Source organism: Gymnoscopelus microlampas, assembly GCF_963454915.1.
Source record: "Gymnoscopelus microlampas genome assembly, chromosome: 3".
NCBI classification, from domain to species: domain Eukaryota; kingdom Metazoa; phylum Chordata; class Actinopteri; order Myctophiformes; family Myctophidae; genus Gymnoscopelus; species Gymnoscopelus microlampas.
Window position 1 is genome coordinate 22941469 of NC_139940.1, and position 8498 is coordinate 22949966.

An 8498-nucleotide genomic window follows, 5' to 3' on the forward strand; every position below is an offset into this window, starting at 1 on the left:
TGACTTCAGTACAATTTCGCAAGATGCAAACCAAAACTTTTGATCAAGTTCACAATCATACTGTGCATTTAGATTCTTCTCAATACACAAAAGATTTTGACAGAACCTTTTTCTTTTTTTACAAAACTGTCCAGAAAAGATTTCTGATCATGTAAATGTACAGTGAATTCGTTCAATTTTTAAAATAACCAGGGCATAAGTTACCTGTTATCCCTTAAGAATAAATCTGTAATTTGTTTTAATTGACATATTTTGAGTGGGAGTCACTTAATTCAAATCTATTTTTTCCCCCCCTAAACTCTCAGTCAAAAGTACATTTCTGTACACTTCAATCACCACTTGGCTCCACCATCACTCTCCACTGATAGGATCTAATGATCGACATGTGTCACATCACTGTCCCTTAGGATTTAATGAGTGACATATACCACCGCTACTGTCCCATCATTGGAAATAATGACTCACATGTCCCACACCACTGTCCCCTCATAGGATCTATCTAATGGTTGACCTGTCCCACACCACTGTCCCCTCATAGGATCTAATGAGTGACATGTCCTCCAGTTTAATCTTGTTTAGTGAAGGACCCCTCTCTTCAGTCCCCCTTGATAAATCAACTCTCCACTCCCTTGATAATAACCACTGTTTCCCAAGTACTTCGGAATCACGCTTATGATCACATAATTCATTAGTGTTTGCCCAAAGAAATGATTTAAAGTCTTTAAAGTGCTTCTCCATGCAGAATTGCCATTAAAGAGGCCATATGCACCAGCTTAAAGTGTTAAATGGTTTGTTGAAGTCAACCGGGGTACAAGGGATGATAAACATAAATTACAACTAATATACTGCACCAGTGGCTTCCTCGAAAATAAAAAATTACTGACAGAGGCAAACCACTTTGGAATCACAGTTGCAGCACAACTGCTCCCCTCATCTGTGTGAGATGATGCGAGGATGTACGAAGCGCAACACAAATGGCTCAGCCTCACCTTGAATATTCAGACGGGCTAGCACATTGTTTATGCCTGAATACATCATTGTGATTACCTGACTCCTTTGGCACCACTTTTGAGATGTCTTGGGGCAATATACACTGCGAGTGATTCAGCGATTGCATTAAAAGTTTAAACCAAATAAATTATCGTTCTGTCACCTTAAGTTTTTCAATATATTTACACCAATTAATGACTTTTTTCTCCTTTAAGAAATGGTGGTTATCGTGAAAAGTGCTAAAAAAATCTAATTTATCATGAAAAGAGAAACTTATTATCATTCCTTGTGACAAAGCCCTCAAGAAAGAGAATGATATTTTTACCATTTAATAGCAGGTGTAAATGAGTAAAGTTTCAGTGTTTTGTATGATCACGCTGCCAATTAGTGATAATTGTGCTGCCTGCCGGTACATAATATATTGTAAATGTTTATTCCTTTTCAATGCAGAAAAATGTGGCATAAATCTAAATCTTTTTTTTTGCTTGTTGTTTTGAATATTTCTTGTTGTATTAACTTTTTACTAATTTATGGTTAACAAAACCTAATAATATTGTAAAATAGTGGTAACTCCAGGCTATGCACCTTTTAAAGAGGGGAAATACTTAACCAAATAGCAATGTCTATAATGGTTTATGAATGTCGTCGTACATACTGTATTTTTGACATTTTAATGAGCTATCGGATGTGTTGACAGTGTTCTCACGTTGTCATCTTTATTTATATGATTGTTTGAGAATTTCTTTTGATCCATATTTATTGCACATTTTTGTAACTTTGTTAAGAATACGCAATACGATGTTACTATTATCACTATTGGAGACCAGTTTGACTCCTTTGCAGTAACTGTAGCTCAAAAGGTATTTGTGAAAAGCCTAAGTTAATTGTTATGGCCTGATATAGTACCATACAAAAGGAAGTTGCATACTTTCTTTTGCCTTTGTGTTTCGTGTTTTTGTTTTTTTGTTTTTCAAGGGAACTGCAGGAATTATTAGGCTTAGCATTGAAAGATGGCCCTTGAGTAGCTCTAGGGGTGTAAGTCCCTTCCTCAATTCAAAGCCAACACTGCACTCTGAGCCCCAAGCCCCATTCAGTGATAATGTACATGTCAGCAGGGAAATGCAATGATCCCTCACTTCTCCATGCTAAATGATCACTTTTTCATCCCGCTTTCTTTCTTTCAACTAAATCCACTTCTAAAAAAAACCTCCTTGCAAATATTAACACATTCCCGAACAATAGTCCACAGTAAGCATGAATCAGCAGTTGATTCCCAATTCCATGCACACAACAGGAGATTGTATTGTGGGAATGTGTGTCTGTGTGTGGTAGGAAGGCGGTGGGGGTCCTGTTACCATTGACACCCCTATCCAACAAAATTCCAAACCCCCAGCATAGAAGTGTGGAGGAGCTTATGATCTGTTGGAAAGCCGAGGCTAGTTGCTGCGGCACTGCAGAACACCCCGTCCGCGTCTCCAGACGGCCCTGATTTGGGAATGCCGTGAAATCCATGGCACCTCTCCTAGCTTCCTGGCTGAACGGTTGCCATATCTTGTGATGGACTGAGGCAGGAGAGAGGAGAAGCAGCCAGGGATGAATACGGCTTAATCTTTACCCAGGCCACATGTGTGTGCATGATAACACGGTTGCTTTCTTCCTGTGCAGGGTTATTCTCTGCCGGCTGCCAGGTTAGCTGCCTTGCACAGCCATGTTTCGCTGCGATATTTGCCCGCTGTAAAAAGAACTATTGCACCTAAGGAGGGGGCTAATGCATGTTTTTGGAATTGGCTGTAATTCCTCACACATTTCGAGAGACAGATACGGTGTCTTATAGCGAATGACAATATATGTAAAGACACCTAGCATTTTCTCTCCCCTTTTAGGTCCTAATATTCTATTTGTGAAGTCCCTCCTTGTGTTTAGGACAGTTTATTTTTATACTCAATTGGTGCTTTTATGTGCAAAAGCAGCAGCATTGCCAATTAGACACAGTAAAATACCCATGCACATATCCTGCAGTAAGTGGGACATTTGGTCCCAAAAAATGCTCTACGTGCATCATAGCATCGCACAACGATCCTACACTGAATGAATATGAAGCTCAAAGTAAATACGCTAACGGCTGGGTAATGTTTCAGCTATTTAAGCCATGTTGCAGAAAGAAAAAACATAAAATCTGCTTTACCATCCATTCTATTCAGAAATGTCTGTGTTCATTTGTGTGTGCAAGCACTCACTGTGAGTGAGTGCATGTGCACACTTGCATGTTGCATGGGTGCTGTCGTGTATTACAGTACATGCAGTATTTTATGAACTATATAGCTTACATATAGTGCAATCACTCCAACTGCTTTGTATAAAGGTCTCTCCTTGTTACCCCCGCCTTCTTCTCAGATAGACTTTACCCCCCCCCCCCCCCCCCCCAATCCCCCACCCCCCATCTGCCCGGCAACACAAAGACATTTATTATGATTGCATTACCATAAATGATTTTATAACATCTGCTCATCAATAATTATTGTACAAATTCCCCTGCCCTCTGACCCATGCTTTGAATGAACCCCAGGTGTATGGCACTGTCAGGCTAATGAGTAGCGCCACGCTAGCACATTGTCGCCACGTCACTGCACACGGTCATACAGTCGCCCAGCCTCTTCAATTAGAGCCTGGTGCAGGCTCTAATATTAGCCGAAAATGAGAAATCAAGCGCTAATTGAAAACATTGCATTCAAGAGAGAGCCTCTAAACAAATGGTGAGGATCTGATCTAATATTGTGGGTGATATCGTTGCTGTCAGGCAGAAACCATGATCTCCACATTTAAACTTTTTATGTTTTTTTTCGTAAATTAATGGCCCACTTCATCATACAAGAGTGTTGCATTGAAGTAGCTAAAATAGCTGATCTACAAGCTTCCGACGCATTGTGAGCTTGTAGTTCGGCTATTTTCACTATTTATTCAAATGTTTTAAAAAGGATTATAAAAAAGGAATGGTTTTAGTAACGATATGCTCATCAGAGATATGAGTGGCTGATATTGACTGTGTTGTTTCTCTATGAAGGGACGTGTACTGTATGTGTCAAACATAGTGTGTCTTCCCATCCATCCTAATTACATTTTGATACACTGATTAGATGTTATGTCTCTTAAGGCAGCACCTTTTAGGAGAGTTTCTTTTTCTCTTTAAGAATCATCAGTATTGGTCAGGTTGATTACACACATGGCAACAATAAATTACAAAAATACCAGCCTCCTACAGTATGTATGCAAATAAATGTGCTATTAAATAAATAAATAAAAACTCATACAGCATTGTGATTAAATACCTTCAAATATAATGATAATAACTGCCTTATGGAAAAAATGATAAAATCTGTAAAATCACTTTGATACCACATGTTCATAGTACAAACCATTATTCAAATTCTTTAAGACAGTAAAGTGCATCCATCTATAACTCAAGCCTGTTTCTCCCTAAACAGCAGTCTAGTTGTTCTAGCAGACACAACTGCAATGTCAGATGCGGTCCTAATTGAAAAGTTAATTAACTTTTTGAAGTCATCAGCTGTCATTTCTGCAAATCAGATTCTAGTAAAGCCCCACGAGGCCAAATTCATATCAGTCTTAATAGCTAGGGACTCTCCATTTTGCTACGTGGGAACATTTGGTCAATGAAAGTACCATTTATAGAGTATTGTTTAATTAAAGTCAAATTAAGAGAACTGTATGCAGAATTTAATTTCTCGTATGAATTATTGTCTAAAACAGAGTGTAACTCAGATAATCAAACTTTTCATTATCCTTCACTCCCTCCTGAGGTGTCTCCTCTGTTTCTCTGGTGCTCTCTACATCTTTGTTGACTGCTCCCACAACATAAATGAGAGGAAACTACCCACAATGCATCGCATTATGATTTTTTTCCCTTTCCTTTTCTGTTCTTTTTTTTTCTTTTACAAAAACCTTATCTGAAATGCTCAGTGGGAAACCCAAGTTCTCACTAACTTATTTCAAAAAAGAAGGGGAAGAAATGCTTTGTAAGGTTTTAGTTTTTCCGTCAACAAAGGTCTAACTTTTCAGCCCAGTGTAGAGTAGATTGTCGAAAGTGATGCTATCAGTCATATCGAAACAACTGAGGAGTTCATCTGAGGTGACTGTACGCTACTACATGAGGATCGACAGACTCAATGTGTGAACACATCAGGATACGATCTCATTAACATTGATGCCTTAAATAAGCTTAAACCATCTTCGTAGATAAAACTCCAACTCATTTATTTTTCAATGTCGGCTGAGTTTAAGCCGTCAAGTTAAAACGCCACACAGCCATCTCATTTCAAAGCCTCATCCTGGGGTATTGTCCCATGTTGTATCTGAGGGTCAGTGCGGGTTTAATTGATTCTTCTTCTCCTTCCATCTCTTATTAGGGCCACAGCGCCTCTCCGTGGGAGCTGCTAATTGGCCCTCCCATGTGGCCACTTGGAGAAACAGGCAGACGCAGCCCAGTAGTCAGTTCTCTGTGTCCAGTGGGACGGCGGCTGATAAAAGATTCACACTCGATATAGCTCTCAGTGGTTCTGCTTAAGGGATGTGATTGTGCCGTCGAAACTCTTACACCATCTGTCCTCCAGATTTGCTCAGGAATCGTTGGGGACTGGCAAGGTTTGACATGTTAAGAAATAGCCGTGTGTGTGTGTGTGTGTGTGTGTGTGTGTGTGTGTGTGTGTGTGTGTGTGTATGTGTGTGTGTGTGTGTGTGTGTGTGTGTGTGTGTGTGTGTGTGTGTGCGCGCGCGCGTGTGCGTGTGTGCGTGCGCGTGTGTGTGCATGCGCGTGCATGCCTGCATATGTGCACTGTGTGTGCATGTGTGGCTGCGTGACTGTGTATGCTGTGTGATCATGTCAACTTCTGTGATAATTTTGGCTCAAGGGCTTGGAGGAACTGACCTTGATTTCTGGTGCTTTATTAGAAGACGTGATATAGCATTATGATGTACACATGCAGATCAGTAGGTTTGTGAGTTTGCTCACTTTTTTTTCACACCTTTCAACCTCAAAGCCACCTAGAAGGAGATTGAAATAGCATGTTAAACTGATGACATTTTGTGCTGGTAAGGGAGCTAAGGTGGGACAGGGCATATTAATAGGTTTGTTTTTCAAGGCAGAACATGGTAGTTCACCATGTGAAAAACATTTTCACTCTATGCTGTTTTGATGATGAAACATTTTCAGAAATGGTTTCGTATAACAGTCTTGTGGTTTTTAAGAGGACAAAAGTGATAATTTTACGGTAAACTGAATAATATCAAAACATTCACACCATTATGACTCAACAACTGCTAGTGGCTAAAACGTTGTCTTTCACTTTCTTTCATGTGGCAGCTATTTTGATTGAAACACCCCCTCTTTACCTGAAGTAGATGCCACAGCTTTTTCCATTTCATTTTGCTAGACCATCAAAAGGAAATCAAACTCAAAGCAGTATACTGTAAGGCTAAAGCTAATAGGCTTAAATAATAGGGTTGTGTTCAGTATTCTGCATTTAAAACTTTAACACCTGCACCATTGATGATGAATGTGCATGTTGTGAATGAATAAAAATGTTAAACCTCACTTTAACAGTAAAAGCCAATAGGGGTGTACTGTCATAGAAATCATTTAAATTCAAAAAAAGAAAAAGAAAGAAATATATATGCTACAGATTTAAAAAATACTAATGAACCATGCATGAGGAGCTGAAGTTGAAAATGATTTGGTAGTGAAGTGGCTGTGTCTGAATATGCAGAAATCACCATGCGCTCCTGAGCCCAGGATTAACGTGCGAGGGCTAAACGGTGTTATCGGTTCTGATTAAGGAGCGTGTACCGGGGTACCCGCTCCACCTCGGAGACAGCCACGAATGTCAATAGGGCTAATTGGCTCATTACACCAGGTATTTAACTAGGGCATAATCATTCCGTGTCATCACTTAAGCCCTGGTGGAGCACGGGGGGCTACGGCGATTGAATACCCCCTAACCTCAGAAATGATCCGAGATATGAGACCATGCGCTGTGTCTGACAGAGTGCAAGGGCAATACACAGTTGCTCAAAGTGTGTGGATTTCATAAAACGATTAATAAAAAGATTCTGTGGAATTTTATCTCGACTAGGAAACTGATCACTCATAAATCCTTTTAAAACATTGCTCTCAGCAAAAAAGAATTACATTAGAGTTTGATTCAGTGAATAACACTGATTAAAAGACAATGCAATGTCACTAAAAGCAAAACATATATATGGATGCATATTGTTTTTTGTTTCTTTTTCAAAGTTGAGTGCATAGTTTCCAACTTTTGCCTTCTTTGTTCCCGTTCCCGTTCCAACAGTTCCACACATTCGTTAGATGCTCATGCCATCGCTGTCATCGTCTTTGCTTATAGGAAGAGAAGGGGAAGGGTCCTGAGGGTCTCCGAGTGTTGGCACTGTGCTGACCATACCATCGCTCTCTATGAAAGGAATGTCTGCTGCAGCATCAGTCACTGTTGGCATTCTGGAGATGGCCTGCCAGTCCATCATTATTGTGCCACAACCATGGACGCACGCGCGCACACACACACACACACACACACACACACACACACACACACACACACACACACACACACACACACACACACACACACACACACACACACACACACACACACACACACACACACACACACACACACACAAAGCATCACACTCTGCTCCTACCCCTGTGCATGGCAGTGATAGGCAGAGGACGAAGAGCGCACTTCCTTATCGACGCCAATCCAGATGAACCTACAGACACGCTTCCCCAATACCCCAGACCCACTCGCTGCACAGTTGGCCACCATTAGCCTTGTTTCAGCGATGACTGTCCTGAGGCAAGGGGAGGGGGCACTGCCAAGGTACTTCCCTCATTCGCCACGTTTCCCTGGGCTACGGGGCCTCTAGGCTTACTGGCCCATTGGAGACATAAGCCCCGGTCTCCCTGGGGGCTCTCGGCCAACCCAGACGCTTGGCAACAACCAAACCATCCAATGGGAGCCATCCAAGAGCAGTGGATGGCTATGATATCTTTCCACCAAGGGCAATTTCAGTCATGCAGAATTTTTACGGATGAAGTGAGTGAAAGCATATAGCCAGCGGTCGACAGAGTGAGACAGTTAGGTTGCTCAACTGCCTCCATACAAACAAGTGTTCTAAGTGAACGCTGTTGGTTTAATGAAGGTTAAATGGAGGTTGTGTGATGATGCAGAGAGGTTTGAAAGTATTGATGATGCCAAATTGTTTGCTAGATATTAATTTAAGTTGCATGGCCAATTAAAGCAACATCGCAGCTGCAGCACATCTTCTCTTTCATGTTCACAGATAATACATAATACATAGTTATTTCTGCAATGAAGCAGAGGCAAATATCTCATAGTATCTACAGTAGATACAATATGTAGCAAATGTCAAACGTATATACTTTAATACGTCCTTTATTCAATTAATTGTTCCCC